General features: G+C 36.0%; 1 protein-coding gene across 1 annotated transcript in view; it reads left to right on the plus strand.

Moving 5' to 3' along the window:
- The window catches only part of LOC129738441 (uncharacterized), a 198,426-nt gene that overhangs the window by 68,534 nt on the left and 104,741 nt on the right, over positions 1-25,151 (plus strand). Inside the window, exon 2 of the mRNA XM_055729647.1 lies at positions 13,337-13,383. The gene's annotated coding sequence lies outside the window, so the exon portion shown is untranslated. The remainder of the gene's footprint in view (positions 1-13,336; positions 13,384-25,151) is intronic.

Consider the following 25,151-nt stretch of genomic DNA (forward strand, 5'->3'; position numbering starts at 1 on the left):
TTTTTCAATACCGGATAAAATGGAACATATTTATTACCTTGAAGAAGACCAAATTAGAATTGAAACGTCAAACGATATTAAGGACTGTTCATTTTATAAAACGGACACCTAGATGTTACGGTAAAAAGTTGACGTTTAACCCAAATTTGATGAAACTGGTTTCATCGTGTATAAAAGTTTGTTGACAAAGCACTGACATATTTTTTTTGTGAGAAAGCGACTGGATTTAGTGAAATGGGACGAATTGATAAAGAAACCCGTTTTTTTTATAATTTAAAACTACTGCTCAGATGGACTATCGTGTAGAAATATTGCAAAGCTTGTGAAACGATCGAAGTCTGCAGATTATCAAATCCTCAGGAAGTTTGGAGAACACCATAATCTTGAAGATTTGCCAAAATCCGAAACCAGAAGAGTCACAGTGAATTAACAAATTGAGAAGAAATGTGTTAAGCTTTTGCTGTCACATGAACACAACTCTGTTCGAAGAATTGCCAAGAAACTGAAAATTTCCGTTGGAACCGTCCAAAACATAAAATGAAGGAACCACATTAAGACCTACAGGAAGCAGAGACATTCTAAACGGAGCGCGGAACAGCACGAACGAGCGAAGCAGCGATGTCGGAGACTGGATACGATTTTGAAAAAGCAAAGTAACCGTTGCATTTTTATGGACGATGAAACTTTTGCAAACTGGACACAACCGCTCTTCCTGGGCCGCAATTTTTTAAAGCAATTGTTGTTAAGGAGATACCTCATGATATACGATCCATTGAAATCTAAAAGTTTGACAAAAAAGTGCTTGTTTGGCAAGCTATCTGCTCTTGCGGAGAAAGAAGTTCGCCATATTTCACAACAGGTACCATCAATGGTCAAAATTATCGTAAGGACTGCACCGAAAAACGCCTTGTTCCTCTTTATCGTCATCATACAAGCCCACCATTGTTCTGACCTAACCTTGCTTCCGCGCACTACGCTTCAGCTACTCTCAAACTACTGAAATCCTTCAAGATATGTTTTCTTGAGAAAGAGGACAGTCCGCCAAATTGTCCTGAGCTGCGTACTGGGCAATCATCAAGCGCAATCTTCGGGAGGATGGTAGAGAAGCACAGTCCATCGACGAGTTCAAGAAAATGTGGACAAAAAAAGGCGAAAAGTCAAGCCTCATAAGTCTTATGAGGGGAGTTCGAGGAAAAGTGCACCAATTTTATCGTTGAAAACTTTTGGTTAAATTTCTCACTTTCTTCTTGTTCTGGATTAGTTTTGCAATGTTTACAGAAAACTCTATGTAATTTGGTCAATAAATGAATGGAATATCGTCAAAATAAAGTGACCGTTTTATAAAATGAACACTCCTTATGTAGGGAGAATAGGGGTATCGTAAACTGGGGGAACTTTGATCAGCGGGGTAAATTTGATCAACATGAAATTTTTGCAGATAATCATCATTAACTAAGTTTAAAGTTAAAATATCTGAAAACTGTTTTCTAAGTTTGAAAGCCTATAAATTAAGTTACAAATATGCTAAATTGGGTTTTTATTAGAAGATTTTTTATATTACTTCTAATGTAATTTTAAAATCTTAAAATATCTTGGTTTTTGAAGGCTCACAAACAAACATCTCTCCTGATCAAATTTAAGCATTTAGAAGCAAATGGGTTGTCAAATGTGAAAGTTCCACTTTTTTCTTGGTTTGGGTTTTGTTTAAGTGTTATTTTTATGGTCATTTGTTGATAATTTTTGGATATTAAAAAAAATCGGTCATTTTCCATGAAAAGGCTCGTATAGAAAAAATGGCTAAAAACCCTATCAAATGATTAAGTTTGAAGAAAAAAGGAACATAGGAACAGTGCGAGGACTCAGGGAATTGTATGAAGATAAAATTTCATTTGGTTTTGAGGCCAAAAAATATAAAGAAATGTTTATAATTTTTGCCCCTAAATGTATGCAGCATCATTGTCCATCTTTTGAGTATATTTGTTTTTGAAAGAAAACGTTGAAAAATTCAACCGAGTCCAAACAAAAAATACTGTTATCGATATTTTGAGCCTTCTGTGCTAAATGGCATCAAAACAATAAATTTGAAGATGTTGAGATACGTTTAAACCAAAGTGATCAAAGTTACCCCGAAACTCGAAATCTGGTTTTGTAACAAACATTTAATTATGACCACAAATGTCGTTTGAATTTACTGCAATCAATGATCATGTTTGATACTCCTCACCTCAGTAAGGGTTTTAAAGCTTTTAGGTATTACGAAAAAGCAACCCCTTCCAAAATATTCAAAAATGAATGAAAAAAATGATCAAAGTTCCCCCAGTTTACGGTACTTGATCCCTTTATTTTATTTTCATCATATCTTTTTGGAAAAAAATGCAGATCGCCATCTTTTGCATTTCCTGTCAGCAGGTAATTTTTATTTTATATGGTGCAAAAGTTTAATCACTGGCTTATTCTTATGCTTATGATACATACACAGCAAAATCATGTCAGCATCCCGTTGAGTAGTAAAAGCACTCTATAGGGAAGGATGGGGATACTTGATCTCCTTTTCTTTTTTTCATCTTATCTTTTTGGGAAAATTCAGCAACTCGCCGTCTTTGCATTCTCTGACAGCGTGTAATTTCAAGTAAATATGCTTCAAAAATTAGAACGATATATGAACTCGTAGATGAGCTAGAAATATTTTCGTGAGACTAAAAAAATGTGATATTTTGAAAGTTACATGACACTTGATCCTTTACTAAAGGAAACTTGATCCCTTATTCAGGGTGCTTTGACCCTAGGCAAGAATCTAATAAAATCCGAAGATAAGTACATCGTGGATTGAATTTATTTAATTCACTTCCGTTGGAAATTAAGAATGCTAGAAATTTAAACAAATTCAAGAAAAATCTCAAATCTTTTCTCTTCAACCCTCCTCTGTTACCGTCTGTTACATATTTTTGTGTGGCTCTGCCACAAAATCGAATCATCACTGTCCTTTACAAAAAAAAACAACTAATATCACCTAAAATAATGGCTAACTTCACCCAACCCAATTGTCATTCCCCACAGGCACTCTCTTCCTCTGAGTGATCCATAGGCGTCGTGCTCAACCAGGGACGACACGGGGAAGTATGTGCACCCAGAGAACGACGCACCGTGTAAATTTGCTTCCGAATATATATGTATGTGTGTCGGTCCACTGAAAGTAAATTCTCGCAAATATCCTCACTGCAGAACATGTTCTTTCTAAAATTATGGTCCGACATGCTGTTAGTTTCATGATACAATACATGAGTGTTATCTGGAAGTAAACAAAAGTTTAAAAAAATATAAGGAGAAAAAATCTATGGTTTCTACAGTAAAAAAAACTTGCCATTTCACCGTCGTATAACTTGAAATGAGGAAATTTTTCCAGTATTTCTTCCGAGGTTCTGTTATATTTCAACATCGAGGTGAGCAGGAATGCGCACTTTTTCATTCCCACATTAATTAATAATTTGTTGCTCGAATTTGGAAAAACTTCTACCAAATCGTCTGCTATTTGAATCAAGGAATCAGTAACCATTGATTCCGGATTAATAATTTTTGATCGAGAATTTTTTTTTCGATTTTTTAGATAGCTTCTTAATAATGTTCCTAACACTGAAGTAGATTAACCCAGAGCGGTCTCCAGTTTCTTAACCGCCTTTTCAAGCAAAAACTGGATACTAAAAAAAACCTTTATCTTATCTGGTAGCGGATTATTTCATGTATTTTTGATTTTCCGGGTAATTTTCCAACATTTAGGTAGTTGTTGATCAAAAATTTCCTTTTGGAATGTTTTGATAGCAAAACGCGAATAATCATAATATTATTAAATCATAATATTATTAAAATTCATTTTACTTTACTATTTACCTCTTTTTCTGTCGATTGTGATGTTTATGGCTGCTCTGAGTTTTGAATTTAAGTTTCCTTGATAGTTTCCAGAATAATTTTCCTCGAACCCATATCCGATATTCCCAGCCCAGCTTAACTAAATTATCGTCGTCGAACAGCACTAAGTTTGCACCATTCACACTATTTTCTGAAATAATGGATGGTTAGGAAGATCCTATTAAGCATTTTAAATTTTTAAGCTTACCTTGAAGGATTCTCCAAATATCAGCTACTACGCAGTTTTGAATTTTCTCCATGATCAGCTTAGCTTAGCTTGATTGACTACTCACATCCACCTTAAATCATTGTGGTAACGCCACGGTGAATTAAAACGGATATCTTCTTGAAAACTCGTTTCGGTTTTTTTTTCAGACCACGTTTACATGGTCAAATTTTGCGTTTTTGTAATTTAAAAATTACACTTCCCAACTAAAAAAAGAAATTTACAAGATAATTTCCGCGGAGCTGTCACAAACACGACCGATCACTATTTTTTCTCATGGCCAACTCAGTTCTGAATTTTCTCCATTATTTTAGATGTAGAAGGAAAAATCTAACTTTCACGTCTTTTAAAATTCAAAGTTTCTTCAAATTTGTCGCTCCAGAAGAATCAAAATAACTTGGCTACAATAAGAGCAGATACATAATTATTGAGCAATTTATGATATTTGATAACTGTACCAGCAATAACTGGATTTGGGTCATGAGATTGTTCTGAATAAGATTCAGAAAACTGACAAATGGAATTCAAATCCTTTATTCCGACTTAACAGAGTGATTTTATTCTAAGTGTCTTAGTACTCTAGGAACTATAGCGATATAATTTCCTCCTAGATGTGTACTGAGCAAACAACGCGCTCCAACTGACTCGTTTTGTGGGTTGGAAAAGCTATTATAAGATCTACTGGCTACCAACGATCATCGGACACACGATCGCCTGTGATCAGAGCAAAAGCTGTTGGTGCTTGGTCAAATTCTAACTAGGCTTGGCTATTGAGTTCACTTTTGGCTAGGGTTTGCGGTAACAAGAGTAATTTACAACTTGGGTATTTGAATAAGTTTTAATAGATATTTGGCAGTATTTGAGTTCATCGTTTAGAGTTAATCAATGGTTTATTCTAGGGTTACAATACGTACTCTTTCAAGAGAACATGTACTCTTTTTCGATCGAGAAATGGGCGTACTCTTCTTTTTGTGAAACTTCATCAAATGTACTCTTTTTTTTGTTGAAAGACATTTGATCAGAAAACCTGTGTATATCTCCCATTTTATGAGGTTGTATTACATTTTATGCAAAAACTACGGAAGGAATAACAACAAATTACTTTAACATCTTGTTTTCATTAACAAACATATTTAGTCGTAATATATGGGACTTTGAGTATGCAAACAGTAATCAATATGTACACAAGAAAATATGCTTAAATGCGCACAAATCTCAAATAATGATTGTAAGGAAATGTAAGCGCCAATTAAAAAAAAAGGAAAATGGATTGTTTTATAACGTTTTTTTTGTAGTTTCTCAGTATCAGCATAAGCATTATTAATAAGCCCCAAAAAGGCTTTCAGTTGTGTCTTTCTCTAGATTCGGTTCTTAACCAAACTCACTAATGATGTGTCCCAAGTATGCCAACTTTCATATGAACAAAAGCATCTACATAAAATTATCCAAAATTTGACTCACCCGATCAAACCAATTCAAATATTTCACAATATTACCTTCCCAAAATCATATGAATACCAGCGAGAAAATTTCCTGTCTGGTTTCAGCTAAGGAAACACCTGCAAAAAAACTGCACTTTTTCCTGCATACAATGAAGTCTTCTATCCTCGTCTCCACTAATATTTAAAGAATTTCGGATCTTATAAACTACAACTTACTTTCAGGATGGCCAGAAACAAAATCGGCCGAAGCAAACCATTTCATTTTCCAAGAAAACTATCAACACAATTCGTGAAAACCCGAAAGATAAATTTCGCGTAATACCGAAAAACATTTTTGTTTTTGTTTATTTATGTATTGCTAACGCCTTACACTCTAAATCATAATACTTGAATTTGAGTTCATTGCAGATACCAAGACGGATCGGTTTCATTTTAGCATGGATTCTTTACTTACGATCTATAAAAAAACCAGAAGATTTTATTTTCATTTTCAACTGATAATCTTAGTCTCAAGAATTAAGAGTATGTAATTATTTAAACTTAAAAGCAATTCGACGCAAAGAAAAAGATGGATTCAAATTTCTAACAACAGCTCGCTCTCAATTTTAATACTTTTGTCCCAATAAAAGCATTCAACGACCCATACAGGAATCGTTTCAACATTTGCACCAGCTCACGAATTGAATAAAATTCTGCCGGCTGAAATAGAAAAACAAGAGATTGCCATTATTTTTGAATGTTTCATCCGACTGACAGGAATCCGAGCAAAATACTAACAAGCGTCCTTCATTGTCCTGGCGAAGGAGAAATGCTGAGGTGTAAACGCTGCTGGTGCTGATTCTTCTGCCGGTATTGCTCCTGCTGCTGTGACACACAAAAGCCAATACGTGCCATGTTTGAGAATGCGGAAGAAGCTGTTTTTGAGGTTGTTTTTTTTTCTTTTAGAACCGCCCCAGACAACAATCGATGGGTGGGTGAAGGAAATTCTCGATGGAAAGTCCAGAAAAAAATTCCAAAACTCATTGCGCGTTTGTGCCGAGTTTATGTTAGTTTAAAAACTAGAATAAAATGAAATTTAAAACTTTCGATGAAACCAACGGGATTGTTTGTGTGACTTGGCCAAATATTGTCCAGGTTTCTCCTATTTTTGGGGTCGAGGTAGTTACCGTAAAGAAGCTAGTTGGTGGTGTGGTTATTTACCCTTCGTCATGCTGTTGGCGTGATGGGACCTGGCAAGTGGCATGCATGTACGGTCGAAAGCCAAGCATAAAACGTGGCCCATCCATCCTCTTCTCTTGAAAACTTGTGGAGTGGGGAGGCAGCTATGACAAGAACAAGAGCAACTATAAACGAAGAAGATGAGATGTCCGTGGTTTGCAGAGTTCAGAGTTGAAGTGTTTGCTGCTAGATGCCGTCAAATTCCTCCACGGAACTTCATGGGTGGTCGTCGGTCCAGGATAGAAGATTCCTTCTTTCGACTTTCCGAAACGAGCCATCAGTGGGCGGCATACTGGCACTGGTTCTGCTGACGCCTGATGGTTTCACCAGCATCGTTGGACGAGGTACTGATGTTCGCCGGAAAAGATGGTTGGTACGTGTGAAAAATTTGATGACACGGGACCATCACCTCACCGGTTGGGAATTTCAGTCATTCATTCCCAGAAATCCAGAGCTTCTCCTAATCTGAAAGTACCTGGTATTTTAAAAACGAAGTCTCAGGACTATTCTTTAAAATAATAAGCTTATCAATTATAGAACTGCTATAAAACTATTTGCTTTTTGAGACGGTAATCGCAGGTCCACTGATGGCATCAGTTCGATTCCCATCTCAATAACAAAAAGCAGTAGCGGGAATGGGGAGACTTCAACTTAATTTTTACGTTTACATCATGTCAGAAAAATATCAACTTGCCGTCTTTGGCACTTTCTGCCAGCGTGTAATTTTCAGTTTGTATGCTCCAAACATTAGAACGATACTTGATCCCGTTGATAAATTAAAAGCATTTTCACGAAGCGGAGAAAATATAGCTCTTTAAAATTAATTTCAATTTATATATTAAATTAACCATTGTCAAAGATCAAACAAAATCGAAGGTAAAATAAGGGGTCTATTGACTGTTTCTGGTGATATGACATTTAATAACCCACACAGTTTATAAGTCTTGGGAAAAGAGAATTCTAAAATTTCTTTAACCTTATGGCCATACTTAGTATACTTTAAGGCGAAATTTGATAATGTTCAGGCAAAATCAATCTTAAAGCTTTTAGTTTCTTATGAGGCAATTACCTATTATATAAATATTAGTTATTCGTCGAATATTTGTAATCTCTTTCTAGGCATTTATCACGATATACATACATAGAACAAAACTATTAGCGATATGAATAAGTTAGTTAAGATTAATCACCGTGATTATCGTTTTGAAATTAATTTTTACGGTCTTATAGGTGAATGTTATGTTCTCATAGTGAGAACATTTCAATAATTGAAAATTTTAGATGGATAGAAGAAGATTAGAAGAAAATTACAGGTATTTAAAGTGAGCGGGTATAAATTTTAAGAAGCATTTTCACCCACATACTTAACTTATGCTCAAGCAAGGATAATCGGACAGGGTTGAGTTTAACATAACACAATAGTTGGTCTAGCGTGGTTTGTACCGCAAAACTCGCAATGAGAACGAACAAATTGAAAAGAACGGCTAAAACAGAGCGGCACTATAAGGGGTACAAATTGAAATTCGCGAACGGATCTCGCGGAGCAAGAGTCCAAAGGCTTTCAAGGAGATAAGGAACCTGGTGCTGGCAGCCAGAACGACAAGACGTTGTAGAAGCGCAAGGAGTCGTCTCTCCGTATGACGATTTTTTCAGGATTTAAACCATGGTCATTACTCAAATTTCAAGCCAGCAAATCAACCCCGGTTAAAGCAACTTAGTAGTTCGGTATGCACAACATCACGTTGCAAATTTCTAGTTGAAAAGCCACAACAGTTAAAACCAGTCCTTCTCAGGACTATACATTCTGAAAATTTTTAGATTGATATAGCCGGCGGCACAAGAAAAATGCAAAAAGCTGGCGGTATCGTTGGTGTACCTACTACCTGCTGATGTACCACTGCTGGCTAAAAAATTGGACAGCAGGTCACAAAGTCAATGTAGGAAAGACCAAGTCGATGGAGATCAACACAGGAAATACTCCAGTTTCATGGTAGCTGGGCAACAAGTTGAGAAAGTGAAGTGTTTGCAGTATCTTGGTAGCCAGATAACGCCTGATGGTGGTACCAAAAAAGACATCGAAACCCGGATCAGAAAAGCCCGATTTGCATTTGCGAGTCTCCGGAACATCTGGCGCTCACGCCAGATCTCTCTACGAACGAAAATCCGAATCAAACGTCAAATCCGTATTGCTGTACGGGTGCGAAACTTGGTGCACATATGCGGTAACGACGCGAAAACTGCAAGTATTTGTAAACCGCTGCCTGCGGAATATCATCCGATCCGGATCTCGAATGAGGAACTACATCGCCGGTGTCATCAAAGGGTGCTAGAAATCGATATCCGAACTGTCGACGAGAATCTTGATTGGAACCAGGTGAACACGCTGAGTCCGGATCGTCAACAGTGGAGGTCTTTTACCACGGCCCTATGCGCCGGAGGATCGGCGCGGAATCATTAAGTAAGTAAGTAAAGGGGAACTCTTGGCCAAGTCATTTGCCGTACGTTGTACGCCGACTGCACTGACTCCTCGGAAGCTGTACTCCATGATGGTTGTGGTTGTCACTTGAAGAAGAGCAACACTGTGTCCGGTCTGAATGGCCACCAATCGGAATTCAGTGGCCTAATTGAGCTGGGGATACAATTTTAAATATTTTCCACAAATATCGGCTTGAGAAATTTGCTGTCAAATAAGAACGTCTTTCTTCTACGGACATCGCCTACCTATATTCAACCAATTCATGTCTTATTCCGAAAAAGTTTTTTCAAACAAGCCTTGGATGCTCAATGAGTTATTAAAACAAGTTTGAATAAGAATTCATAACAAAATTTATTGAAATTTTCCTAATAATGAAGATTTCAAAAAATCATAACATTTCATAAAAAAACAAACAAATGAAAAAGTTACATAAAACATAAATTCCAATAAGCATATCCATCTATGCACGCGCAGTGGTACCATTCATGGCAATTAAGACATTTCAGCCAATTTTCTTGTCCTTCAGTCATGCTGAATAATTCTCCACAAAATGGACATAAATTTCTTTACGAATACTTACGGCCTCCGTGTTTTCTAGTCGTTTTTTTTTTTTATTCTGGGCCCTTCTACGAGCAAGCGATAGGATTTAAGCTTTTTTTGTGTTTTGCTGATGTCAATTCAGCTGCTCCCTGCTTCTTCCTAGCAACGCTTCTTTTTTTACCCCAATGCATGTTGACGCAATTGGACACAGGTAGCCCAGTTTTCCATATTGAACCCTTCATTGCCCGTAACTACGTCGATGAATGCTTCTACGATTGTTCCGGTCTCGTCAAACACAAATAACATGTTGAGGTCGGTTTCAATCGCATCTGAAATAAAACAATACATTTCAAAAAAGTTCGTCTAACTATAAATGCAGACGCATAAGAGTGATTAAAAATTGATGGGTTTGCCGAAAAATGAGTAGAGAAATTGATCTAATCCAACCATGAGGACTCACGCTCTTTTGGTTAACTCAAAAGACCCCCTTAAAATCAGCCATATAAGAACTGTTTTTTTACACTGTTTATGCGTTTGATTCCCCCGTAGGTTGACTAGCAGCAGCTGAAGTCAAAAAAAGACTCACGTACCTAACGAATAAATAAACGGCTACGGACAGTGAAGCCAACTTTTTTAGAAATGTCTGGACGATTTTGGAAAAAATGTCTGGAAAAGTCTGGGTAGCGAACCTTTTTATAGGTGTAGACCTTTTTTTTTTGATCGCAAGATTGTTATATTGCAGTCTAGGGAAAAACACTCATTACTTCATAATAATCATAAATTCTATACACTATCACCACTTTACAACCATCTACGTGGCATTCCTCACTCTTCAATTACTAATTTGAATCATTTCCTGAATTTTGCAACGAAAATTTTGAATTTTGATTGTTTTGTCAGAAAATTCATATCGAAACTCAAAAGTCTGGAAATGTCTGGAAGAAATGACAAAAGTCTGGAAGTCTGGAAACCTAAAAAAGTCTGGCAAAAGTCCAAAAATTCTGGAAGATCCAGAAAAAATCTGGAAGGTTGACATCACTGGCTACGGATGCGTAGAGCAGAGGTGCCAGGTGTCCTGATTTTTCAGGATTTGTACTGATTCGAAAATCCTGCCTGTCCTGATTTTCTAGTAACTCTCGCGTTGTCATGATTTTTTAAAATTTGTCTCTAAAATGTCCTGTCTAAAATCTTTATAAAAATATCTCAAATATAATCAAATTTATAGTTAAATATTCGGGAAAATCGAATAAATCTGTAATACAACAGTTAAACCCTTTTAACAGATGGTAATCATCGGTTAAGATGATATTTAAATGGTGTTTTCCGATATGAACTGAAGACCACCAGAGAAACTGCTTACTGCTGGTGCATAAATCAAGGTGCTCACAGCACCCTGTATTTGGCATTTTTTTTATGCAATCTTAGCATGATTGTTATTTCCATAAATTACAAGGTCTCCTGAAAAATCCTGATTTTTTTTTTGCGTTGTCCTGATTTTTGACGAAACCACCTGGCACCCCTGACGTAGAGTGGGAACGATGCAAACGGGTTGGCTTGCTTTGTTTGAAACTTTTCGAATTCTTTTCGCGTTTGGAGGTGGATATAGTTAAAACCAAGGGGGGTAAATAGAAGGTGATACCCAGCAAACATAAAATCGCATTAAAATGATAACCCAAGTCATTAAAAACGTTACTGCGAATCGTAATTCCAACTAACGCATGTAAAAGGTCGTAAAAATCTTTACTCGAAGTCGGATTAAATGGTTTAAATCGGAAATGATAAAAAGTCCGCCATGTTTGCAGATTTTGAAGACGATTTCGTTCCTTTGCTTACTCCCGCATGTATTAAGTGAGAGAACAGCTTTGTTGTTCTCTCAGCGACCAGCAATGCAACTAGATTGCTAAAAATCAGATGGTGTATTTGCAAGAATTGCCCAATAACAGAGGCAGTAAATATTGTCGCTGGCAACGGTTCGCATGCATTGAGAGAAAAAAACTTGTGCTCTCTTGCATTCTTTCAGTATGTATGAATAAATATGGTGTCGAATATCGCCCAAATCGTAAACTCTTATCGTTTTAGCCAAATATGTACGTATATTGCCTCCACGTTGGTGGGTAAATGCTGTTTTTTCGAGTTTCATACGATTATTCTATAATGTATATGAGACGTATAACAAAGTTGTTGAGAAATATACCTTCAAAAATGTTTGCTGGGTACAATCTCTCAAATTTCAGAACAAATCATGTTGATTGCTTCGTTGTGTTTGTTTACTTTTAGTATAGAACAGTTGAGACCTAAGCTTGCCTTTTAATTTTAGCACACTTCTAATTTGTAAAAAGATGGCGAGCATCACTCCACTTCACCACGCCTCACTGACAAAACATCTTACACTTTAGTGTGTGAAATTTCACACATTTTGAAAATAAGTAGACCAACACATTAAATGTGTGAAGGTACTGCTGCACATTAATGTAAAACACCCTATAAGGAAAAGAAATGTGGGCGTTTCACACATTATGCAAAAAGCTTTTGAAACGGGAAAATGTGTGAAATCATAAAGCGCTTGGAAAGGAAAATGTGTAAAATCAAGAAATATGGAAAAGGTCCGCTATTTTTAAGTACGACTGGAACCCAATTAAATGCTGATGGTTTTTTTTAAGTTCTTTAATTCATTGAAATGAAGATTTTAAACACTTTTCGGTTTTTTTTAGGAAACTCCTCCTTTTTTGCCGAATAATTCCTGCATTGGCACCGCCAGCAAACAGCTGACTGAATCCGAAATCTAGAAAAACGAAACATAATTAATTAGTAGGTTGATGTTTAAAGTTTAAATAATAACCAACTTACATCCCATTTGTTACGACGATTCAACCGTAAAAATACTTCGAAGTAGTTTGTATATGGATGAAACCAAATTGATAAAGAAAAGCAACAAGAGTGATTTCACACACTTTTTTCTTGTCCAGACTGAATCGAATAATGTGTAAATTTCGAATCTGCATGGTGTGTAAAAATCACAAACCAGTTTGACAGCTCCATATATTTGCTGATAATGTGTGAAACTATTTTGTAAAATGTGTGAAATGATTTATCAGTGCTATTTACTGTGAAAGTCAGAGAACCTAATAATTTAAAGACCTAGGTTAAAAACCCTGATGACTCTAGTATAGTGATCTCAAATGCCACTTTCAGCCATATTGAAAATAAAGTTTTGACATCTAACTCAATTGTTTACAATATTCAGAACTACATTTTCAGCGAATAAAAAACACAAAAACATTTCTATGATCTTCAAGAAACGTTATTCAATCTGCTGCTAAGTTTACATAAGCCGAGGTCAAAACTGTTTTTCAATTTTATATTTTTTTAAAAAGCATGTTTCATTAAAAGGCATATGATGTGGGAAGATAACCCATTGCTAGCATTGTTTTTTTTAAATAAATGATTAATTATCGTTATCAAGCAAAGGGTCGTTTCACTTTCCCCTACAATGTTTTATACTGATTTTTATTTATTGTTTTTTTTTTTCAGATATTTGTCTCTTCGAGAGGAATGAATTTCAAAGCTGGAGTTTAAAGGTAAGGTTAATTATAAAACATTTAAAACACACCAATCACCAGTGAAAATTGCATAGCATCGCATTCGTTAGATTTATTTATGGTTCAACAAATCCAGATTGAACAGATCAATATTTTTTAAACTTTTTAGTTTGCATACATTTAGGAGCTGAAACATACTACTTTTTTCTTTTTTAAAATCATAGCCAAAACATGTAAGCATCCTGGAGAATGCCTGGACTTGCGTCCTCCATTTTTCTTTTCAACGTAATCTCTGTTACATGTAAACACGCATTGTAGAGATTACTACAGCCAGGCCAACCATATGTTAAAAAATAAGGCGTGGATTTCCCTACCAAACGCTTCATATAGGTTTTAATAAAAATAATGCAATGTAAAAGTATAGATCAGTAAAAAGGTTAAATCTCACCAAATATGTTTTCATCGTGAGGATACATTTTTCACTGATCCAGCTCCGTGCGTTTTAGTTTGCAGGAGCAGGGCTGATGCGTTTTTGGGACCGGCAACTTTGGCACCGGAGCTTCTGAAGCCTCTTCTCACATCTTTCCGGTGTATGAAATATTCACGAGATTTCTTCATAAGCTACAGCGCACTTCAAAAAAATGATTATCTGTGTAGATATAATCCAAATCAATATTCCTTTATTCTTTATACACACTATTTTCTTACTTCAGGAAAAACTTTTTTAGCGGAGCGAAAATTTTGACGTCTTTACAACGCAACGCCTACTTGAAACCTCATATTGACATTTAGGAGCTGAAACATACGGAACAGAAACAACTCAGAAAAATGAAAAAACAAAAACTGTCAATCGTACCGGATGAACTGCAAATGATTTTCAGGACCAATCCAGACAGTGATTCCTTAGGGAGAAGGTGTGATTTACAAAAGTATGATACAATTTATCAGTTTCACATTTTATTTTGCACCCCTCTCAAAGTTGATGGATTTTGAAAGTTGAATTTGACTCAACTTTCAGATTATTGAACGTACTGAGTCAATATGTTTTGAACGTTTTATCGAAATATTATCGTATTACATTCCATCGTAGGGAACGAGCCCTCAAGGTGATTTATAAAGGCATTTGTTTCGTTTTGAATTTGCATTAAATTTCACAACCGTTCAATTAGATCTGTAAAATTAGAATCTTCAAAATGAGTCGCGTGGAATTGGCTCCCTTGTATTTAAGAATAAACTTTCTACTAACAGACGAAATTTACGTCGTTTGTATGCCAACCGAAACACACAACTTAACTAACTACCCACTAAGCTGCTCGTCGATGTGGTGCTGCGAGCAGGATTATAGTTTCAAACCCATTCATCCAAAGTTAATCAAGGCACTTCTCCGAGACTGTTCAAAACTTTACCATCATCGTTAATGCGTTGACGAACCGTGAAACATCGCCCAAGTTTCAGCTCTTTAATTAGTGATTACCGCATCAACAGGTTTTTTTTTCCTCCAAAATGCTAACGTACGAAACCAGCTCAAATTCTTGCAAAACTTGAAAACTTGAATAAACTCTTGTCTTCTGTTTCACCTGAAGCTGTCTCATAGAAAATCCATCAATGAATGAAACTTTTGAATTGAGTTCGCAGCCATGTTCTAAATTAAACTTTAGATTTGTACCAACTTACCTTTGCCGGTCTTCTTTCAAAAGAAAATTGCAAGTACGCTAACTGAGCTATATGTCAATATTTTTGAACGGATGAAATGCCGTCGGGAGTAAAACGGACTGCAAATCTAATAAACTTCCATTCCTATTACGGGACTCAGAACACGAAACACAATTGGAACTGGCCACGCCACGGAAAGTAGAACGCAATAAAGGTCACCACCCCAGCCCCCAGGGTTTTATTTTGAGAACAAGAGCGCTCGCATTCACTGCCACTCGGGGTGCACTAAACCAATAGTGATGATGATGATGATGGTGGTGGTAACAGCAAAGCAAAGGGCAGCAAGCAGAAATCAAAACAAAACCATAAAACACTGATAATTGGAGCATAAAATCCGATTTCTTCCCCTGATAGGCCTTCCCTTCTTTCTTTCTTTTTTTTCCATTCTGGTGAACCCATATTTTTGAAAGCTCTCTCTTGATCCTAGCGAACCCAGTTGCGCTTCCAGGGATGCTTCTGACTTCTGCTGATGGTACGAACGGGAAAAACCGAACGTGCTGGACATATTTCGCAAGTATTTCTCATTTATCGACTTTACCCAACTGCAGAGTTTTTCATCAGCTAGCACATAGACCATACTCGTTGCAGCTTCGATGTACGAATTGTGGAGGAAAATGCAACCTATTTTTTTTTCTCCATGAAGCCAATAAAATTAAATTGATAATATGAAGCTTAACTTTTTTTTATTGTCCAAAAATGCATGTCTGTTATCTGTGAATGTAATCTTTCATAGAACATGAAGGACTGCGAAATTGCCTGACATCATTTTCAACACTTCTTCTCATATCGAAGGCAATCTACTATGACGTTGTGAATAATTCTACATTTTACTACGTTTCGTAAAGTTGATGCATAAGATTTTTTTTAAATTCATCTAAACAAGAATTTTTGAAAACATAATATACAGATTCAGGACTAAGGATTCGGATTAAGAAGTGAGGTTCAGAATTATGTTTGAGAATCAATTTACAAATAGGTACTCAACTATTTATTGTTTATATAAACTGTGTTGTTAACATTTTCGATATACAGTAGAACCCCGCTTATCCGAGCAAGGATTTTTAAATGTTTTTCATGCAACCCGAGTTTTCACTTATTCGAGATTCCCCAGACTACCTCGGATAAAATGATCTACTGTAAGTAAGTTTTCTTCAAAAATAAATTCCGGACGTGTTGCAAAAATACTCGGTATCGTATAGCTCCAGCTTATATCCTTAAATGTTCCAGCTGGTTTGGAAAAGCGGAAAAATTGTGTATGCTAACATCGTTACCTACTGCCGAATGTTCAAAAGTTCAGGTATCATTTACTAGCTCGCGGCAATTCCGTCCTACTTGACGACAACATGACAAGCAACAAATATTATTTATTTCCCCCTCTTAAACCTACAAGAAGGGCTCCAGCCAGACAAGTTGCTAGCCATGCTAGCTTCTGACAAGACAAGGGGTAGGTGAGGTGAAACTTTGAATCGGAAAATGTGGTGTGAGGAGCAATCACTGGCGTAGTAGGAAAAGTGGGCAAATATCAACTGGGGTAATTTTCTATTTCTATTTTTTTCTTTCCATTCTATTATTTTATACTAAAGGGTGATGGTCAAAATGTGGTCAATATCAACTTGACTTATTTCTTTCAATTTTGCATTTAAAAAACCTGAACACCCCTCATTTTGAAGGTGTGTGTGTGTGTAGAATATTGCTCCTATTTTGATTTTTTAATTCACTCTTCAGTTGTCAAAATGCCGTCCAAGAAAGAAGAGCAGCGTATCAAAATTTTGCTCGCGCATCGCGAAAATCCGAGCTTATCGCACGCAAAGCTGGCAAAATCGCTAAAAGTTGCCAAATCAACCGTTACGAATGTAATTAAAGTGTTTGGGGAACGTTTGTCGACAGCCAGGAAGTTTGGATCGGGGGGAAATCGAAAACCGGAAGCCGCTGAGACGACAAAGAGAGTTGCCGGTAGTTTTAAGCGAAACCCTAACCTCTCTCCGAGATGCCGCAAATAAGCTGGGTGTATCGTCTACAACCGTGCATCGAGTGCCTCCAAATCGCGATGATAAACAAAATACGACGACCAAAGCGCGATCCCGGAGGCTGTACACGACGATGCTGACGAAGTTTGACTGCGTGGTAATGGACGACGAAACCTACGTCAAAGCCGACTACAAGCAGCTTCCGGGACAGGAGTTTTATACGGCAAAAGGAAGGGGAAAGGTAGCAGATATTTTCAAGCACATGAAACTGTCAAAATTCGCGAAGAAATATCTGGTTTGGCAAGCCATCTGTACCTGTGGCTTGAAAAGCAGCATTTTCATAGCTTCCGGGACTGTCAACCAAGAAATTTACGTGAAAGAGTGTTTGAATAAACGTCTACAACCTTTTCCTGAAGAAACACGGTTGTTCCGTACTGTTTTGGCCGGATTTTTCATCTTGCCATTACGGTAAAAAGGCCATGGAGTAGTACGCCGCCAACAACGTGCAGGTGGTTCGCAAGCACAAGAATCCTTCCATCACGCCAGAGCTCCGCCCAATTGAGAAATACTGGGCTATTGTCAAGCGGAACCTAAAGAAGACCAAAAAAACTTCTAAGGACGAGCAGCAGTTCAAGGCAAACTGGCTTTCTGTCGCGAAGAAGGTGGACAAGGTGGCTGTACAAAATCTGATGGCAATGGTTAAGCGCAAGGCCCGGCAATTCGGATTTGGAAAAGCGGAAGCCTAACTGAATATTTTTCCTGAATTTTATACTAATTAAACTTGAAAAAGAAATTTAATTTAATTTTTTAAATAAACGATTTCACCGATTTACACGCGTTTTCCCTTTACCAAATTTTGACCGTATCACCCTTTATACCCAACCTTTTTCGCCTGAATTGTCCAAAGTATATAGAGAGGGAATTTTCTTGAGTTATCAAATTTTTGAACAAATTACCAAGCAAACAAATTCTTATACAAATTACACAAAGGTTTTTTACGCGGTATCAAATTTGCAGTTTACATGCACGACTTGATACCTATATCATCTCTCAAACAACGTGTTAATTCGCGAGAACCGTGGAAAATAACCGTGCTAATGGCAAAAACCCGTGAAAATAGAAGTCATGTAGAAAAAACTGAGCAAAATTAATCCGCGTTAAAAAAAACCTTTCCATGAACAATTTTGGCTGCTGATATACGTATATGTTTAAATTTTTTGAAGAGTTTTTTAAATGTCCCGCTTTTTTCGTAAAATGTTCTTCTTTTTCTAAAAGTATCTGGCAAGCCTAATATAATTATCGAGCTTTTCGCCCGGATGGTGTGCAAAACAGAAGGAAAATTATGTAGGGGATAGTCGGTAAGACGGACACTAGACTGCCCCAAATTTGTATGGGAAATTTAAAACCTGTGAAATGTTATACGCTGCAGGCTAAAAATGATTCTGGGCCTAGTACAAGATCTCATGCCAAATTTGGGCCAGATCGGATCACGGGCAGGGGTCGCTCAATGAGCCTGAAGTTTGTATGGGATTTTGAGACATTTTGTTCGAGAGGAACATGATAACCCAGTTTTTCAATAACTTTTGTCTCCTTCGGCCGATTTCTTTCAAAAACGAGTTTTCTTAAAGCCTAAATTATGGCAAATATTTCATCCGAAGGTTGCATTTCAATTAAAGTTAATATAAAAAAGTTATTAAGCTTCAAAAGTTGGCTAACTTTTTTAAGTTTTCTGTTTATTTGTTTCGTCAACCGTAACGTAGACTAGTTTGATACATGTGTATTTCCTTAAGAATAGGTGTAAGTAGTGTCTGCTTTGCAATTTTTCTTAAGAATTTAGATTTCTTCGATGAAAATATTGTTTGAGTTTTTGCCGAGACATTGTAAAGTCAATGGTTTCGCAGTGTTGATTGTAAGAGGCCATCATGCGATTTATTCGCGTTTTTCGCGTAGTTTGTGCGATAGTGATTAATGAAAAATAAATTTCGATTTCGGAGTTGTCGAGAGGGTGCATAAAAGTTTAATTTTGATAGAATTTCTTTTGAGTCTATACGCTGCGAAACGATATCGTTTACAAATGAAACCATTGCATATTCGCGGCGTTCTTTTAGTGTTTGTATGTCAATGAGCATGCAGCGCGCTTTATATGATGGAAGTGGAAATGATGTCCAACCTAATTTACGAAGGGCATATAGTAGAAATTGCTTTTGAACTGATTCTATTCTTTCTTCGTGTGAGATTGAATATGGGGACCAAACAACGCTGCAATATTCCAGTAAAGACCTTACATAGGCAATATATAGTGTTTTTATTGTGTATGGGTCTTGAAAATTAAAGCAAAAGCGCTTAATAAAGCCCAGCATGTTATTTGCCCTATGGATGATAGTATTGTTGAGATCCTTGCGGAACTCCTGAAGTGACTTGAATAGGGAGCGATTTCTTTCCATTGAAATTTATTATTTGTTGGCGATTCGTTAGGTATGATTCAAGCCATTTCAGGAGTTAAGATTTTATGCCAATTTTTTGTAATTTGAAAAGAAGCATTGGTATGTCTATGCGATCAAATGCCTTTCTAAAGTCTGTATAAAAAGCTTCCACATGGTTGCCATTATCCATTGCATTTCATGAAAAGTCTATAAATTCAATTAAATTAGTTGAGGTTGAACGGCCTTGGAAAAAGCCATGTTGCCTGTCAGTTATTCGGTTCTTAATTTGGGCGAATAATTTTTCGTTTATAATTGCTTCAAAAAGCTTTGGAATGCAAGAGATAATGGCTATTCCGCGATAATTTTGAATGTCAGACTTTCGACCAGATTTGAATATAGGCACTAAAAATGAGCTTTACCAAATTTTAGGAAAATTTTCTGATTCCAATGACATATTGAAAAGCCAAAACAATGGAGCTGTCTGTTCCATTGCCAAACTTTTCATGAATACAGGAGGAATCCCGTCTGGTCCTGGACCTTTCGAAGCGTCTAAATTTTTTAGTCCTTGCAGAATATCCTGCACATTAGACTGGCCCTTATTTGTATGGGATGATTTTTATAACATTTTTTTCAACGCGGCACCCCCTAGATTGGTGCCTTTAGGTGAAAAAATGACTTTCTGAAAGTTCCAGGTCATTTGGCAAAAACACGAGCTGGCGCAAAGGACTTGAAATTTGTATGGAGATTTTCGGCAAAATGTATGAAAATTCGACTTACTTTCACTCTTTGTGTTCTAAAATAATTTTCCAGTATGCTAGAAAGCTCAGAATTTCAGGAATTGTAGTTCAAACAATGACAAACAAGTTTGTAGAAGATTGTGACGCGATACGAGTTGACTGTAATGAGTTATTTGCAACTGAATGTGTGATTTTTTTCGCATTGTATCGATATATTGTGAACGGTGTATAGGTGGATTAGTACAAACTTGATCGCATCGTCACACAATGAGAATAGCAGATAGAAAGTTTGTGAATCCAAGAAGGTCTAAATGCCCCACAATAATGTTTGTCAGGTTTTTTTCGCAACTTTGCCTAGTACACAAACTTTCTATTTGTTATTCTCATTGTGTGACGATGCGATGAAGTTAATGCGATTATTAGCCCATACACCGTTCACGATATATCAAAGAAATGCGAAAAAAAACACTCATTCCATTGCGGATAACTCATTACAGTCAACTCGTATCGCGTCACAATCTTCTACAAACTTGTTTGTCATTGTTTGAACTACAATTTCTGAAATTCTGAGCTTTCTAGCATACTGGAAACACATTTTAGAACACAAAGAGTGAAAGTAAGTCGAATTTTCATACATTTTGCCGAAAATCTCCATACAAATTTCAAGTCCTTTGCGCCAGCTCGTGTTTTTGCCAAATGACCTGAAACTTTCAGAAAGTCATTTTTTCACCTAAAGGCACCAACTTAGGGGGTGCCGCGTTGAATATAAGGATTTTTTTTGTTATGGGCCAGTCTACTGCACATGAACTTGATTAATGCTAATGTCTCTTGAGAATTCTGGGAAAAATGAAAAATAATCGCAATCACGATCTTTTCCATTAAATGTCGTATAAATTTCTTGAAAGAAATTAGCAAAAAGATTGCAAATTTGCTCCGATTTATCACCGACATGTTCGTCATGGTGCATTTTTGACGGAAAATTCACAGTTTTCAACTTTGTTTTCACGTAGTTGAAAAAATTCTTTGGACAAGTCTTTATTTCAAGTTCAGTTTTAGCATTGTATTTATTCTTCAAGTGCATTGCTGATGGCCAAGTTCAGTTGATCGCATAGGTTCAAATATGATGCTAAATTTTCATTAGTATTGTACTTTTTGTAAAATTTATGTGCTTTCTGTTTCCGATTCTTTAAGTTCTTGATTTGTCTGTTGAACCAAACCGGGTACTTAGAGTTTCGGTGGCGTCTTCTTTTTTTCAATGGTGTTTCTTGTGATATAATTCCAAATAAAATTTTGTAAAAGACGTCAGCAGCAGTTTCGACATTCTCTTCATTCCTAAAAATTTCTTGCCAATTGACACTGTTTAATCTATTCTTAATGTTTTCATAATTTGCAGATTGGTATTCAAAGACTTCTTCATATACGCAGTCGTTGGGTCTTTGATGTTCATGTATAAATATGGAATATTCAATCGCCGTATGAAAAGCCTCGTTTTTCCATAAGGGGTTTTGCGCTTTAATTACGCAAAAATCTTCATAAATGTTTGTTAGTAAAAGTTCCAAATAGCAATTTTGCTGGTTTTTTATGTGATTTATTTGATTCAATCCCAAATTAGCAATTTTGTCAAAAATGAACTGCAAAGTATCAGGGTGATATTCATCACTATTTTTATGAGGCGACTAAATGTCCGACCAGAACACTCAATGTGAAATGCATGCCGTTTCGTCAATTAATGACCGATTTTAACCATTGTTGTTGCGCTCGATTGCAATTTTTAAGGCTTTTCTAATATTTGAGTTTGGATGATATTCACTTTATAGTTGACAATTTAAAAAATTGCATAACCACAGGGGCTTAGGAACATGACTGGACGATTTGTGATGCCAATAAAAAGATAAATTTTCGAAAAACAGGTCCGTTTACAGTATTTTCACGTTTTTCTATAATTTGAGCTGTTGTTTAAACAAAGTATTTCATTTGGTTTAGAGTGTTTTTTATTACAAAAAAATAATGAGGTATAAACGTGAAGTTATTTCCTAGTAGGTTCTAAACTAAAAAAAAATTATATTTCAAAATCTTTTTTTTATTTATAAAGTAACTATCAAAGTTCAAATTTAATGCACAACATTTCAGATAAAATTATTTATTGATGGAGGTTTGAATTTTTTTCGATGTGCCTCAACTACCTTCAATAAATATTACAGTTGTTCTTAACTTTTGGTTATTTTACCATTAAATTCCGAAACCATCCTCTTTCGGCACAGTCGTTCACTTCGGTTACCAACTTTAAAATATTGGGAATTTTTTTGGGAATTTCTTTGAAAAAGTTTTTTGATAATACAGTGCTTTCGAAAAAAAACTGTTCGTATTCCTAGAAACGAAACTTGCAAGTTTGAAATCTTTGAGCAGATCAAAATTCTCTATTTTGGCTTTGAGGCTTCGATTCTCATGTGTTACATGTTGTTGAAGTGCTTTAACCATACCTTGTTTTTCTTCCAAGGAAACATTTTCGTCTTAAAAAGCCAGAGCAATTAATTCCGCACCAAGATACCACAAATGTTTCGCAATTGCTTGGTAAATATCGTAACAAAGTTAGCCCATTTTTGAAGCCTAATAACTCTTTAATTTAACTCTTATCGAAATGCAGTCTTAGGATGAAATGTTTTTCATAATTTAGGTTTAAAGAAAAACCATTTCTGAAAGAAATCGGCTGACGGAAACCAAAGTTATTGATGAAAAGCTGTTTTTTTATTGGCATCACAAATCGTCCAGTCATGTTCCTAAGCCCCTGTGGTTATGCAATTTTTTAAATTGTCAAGCATTTTTCCGCCCTGACTTCTTTCCCAACTATAAAGTGAATATCATCCAAACTCAAATACTAGAAATGCCTTGAAAATTGCAATTGAGCGCAACAACAATGGTTAAAATCGGTCATTATTTGACGAAACGGCATGCATTTCACATTGAGTGTTCCTGTCGGACATTTAGTCGCCTGATTAATACAGTGATGAATCTCACCCTTAAAAAAGTTAGCCAATTTGTGAAGCTTAATAACTTTTTTATATTAACTTTAATTGAAATGCAACCTTCGGATGAAATATTTGCCATAATTTAGGCTTTAAGAAAACTCGTTTTTGAAAGAAATCGGCCGAAGGAGACAAAAGTTATTGACGAAAAACTGGTTTTCCATGTTCCTCTCGAACAAAATGTCTCAAAATCCCATACAAACTTCAGGCTCATTGAGCGACCCCTTCCCGTGGTCCGATCTGGCCCAAATTTGGCATGAGATCTTGTACTAGGCTCAGGATCAATTTTAGCCTGCAGCGTATAACTTTTTCAAAAGTCGGGTCATTTGAGGCAGTCTAACGGACACCCTAAGGTAGAATCGCAAAAGAAAATCAGATATGGATTTTCTCATCGCAGTTTTCATGCAGACGGGAAGTTTAGGTTGTTTGCTATCGCATTAACCATTGGAATAAGTAAATTTCCTCCATCAAGACTGTTTTTATAGCAATCTTAAACATGCTTGCAACTTGCAATAGTGTTTCAAAAATGGTCCTGCGTAGAAAAGGTACCGTCAAACGGGGCATCATGCAAAAGCAGGGTTAGACGCAACATTTGTATACCACAACACTCATTAATTTTTATTTCAATATACTGTAAAAAAAAGTTATCATTGAATGACAACAAACTGATGATGACATAGATTTCAACATCGTGAAAGAGGTTTTGAAAGTTTCTGATTCTCATAAAAAATTTAAAAAATCGAGCAATAATGTACAATTTTTCACATTTTTTGATGCCGTAAAAAACTTTACCCAATATAACGGATTGGCTTAGTGATATTACCTACAAACTTTATATTGCTTTCGTTATCCTATACCAAAACTGTTGGTGTAAAAATATTTTACGGACAATCTCCAATTTTTTTTAATAAATATTTTTATAATTCACTGTGTGTCGGTGGCAAAATGCAACAAAATGAAAATCAACACTAAACCACATAAATCTCGTTTCCAAATGCTGGAGTATGATTGTTTTGCATTATGCGTTTGTTAACATTAAAATTTCATCCATCCTAAGATTTATTTTCATGATTTAAGCTAATAGAATATTTTGTAGTATTTTTTTACCCCTAAATGTATGCAGCTAAGTTTCACTTATTCCTTAAAAACATTTTTGATAGAAAAATGTTTAATTTTAATTCTAACAAAACAAAAAATTACTGCAATTGGTGCTTTATGCGTTAGCCATCACAAATGTATCAAAAACTTTAAATGTTCAAACGTTTTCATTTGATTTTTCATTAATAACAGAGTTTGTTCCTACTTACCCCTTTTTCTTAGTAGGGTGAAAATCGCATGTTTTTGTAAATTTAAAAATAACTGGTAAAACCAATAACTTTTCTGACTACGTCAATTTGGTGTCCCATCAACCTTAAAACTTTTGATGTACAAGAGGTATGATTATCGGTAGGCATTGAGATTTTAGAAGCCATTGAAGTTGAAAAGTGTTGCATGTTGCCCCAGTTGACGGTATATTTCGGAAGGATCCAATATACCTTTTCCGAGTAGTTTTGTTCTTTTTGATATAAGACAAGGGCAATCACACAGAAGATACTCAGATGATTCCTTCTCGGCCCTGAAAAATCGGCATACGTCAGAATGACTCTTGCCTATTAGTTTTAAATGATAAAGACATTCAGAGGCATTTAGAGAACACTGCCAAAATTATTGGCGCATAGTTCTGAGGCCAAGTTTTTTTTCAAATTGTTGCAAAAAAAATAGTCAGTGATTCAAACAGATACCTAATGATTTGTGAAGGATGGAAGGTTTCAGTGTGGTTTTGTAGAAAAAGCCAATGAGGTGTTGATTATAGGATCTCTGTTTTAATGAATGTGAATATCTGCACCCATGCCAGTCGCACCACATCTGCACATTTCTACTAATAGGCTGTGATATCTATTATAT

This window comes from Uranotaenia lowii, chromosome 1 (assembly GCF_029784155.1).
Source record: "Uranotaenia lowii strain MFRU-FL chromosome 1, ASM2978415v1, whole genome shotgun sequence".
Classification (NCBI taxonomy): Eukaryota; Metazoa; Arthropoda; class Insecta; order Diptera; family Culicidae; genus Uranotaenia; species Uranotaenia lowii.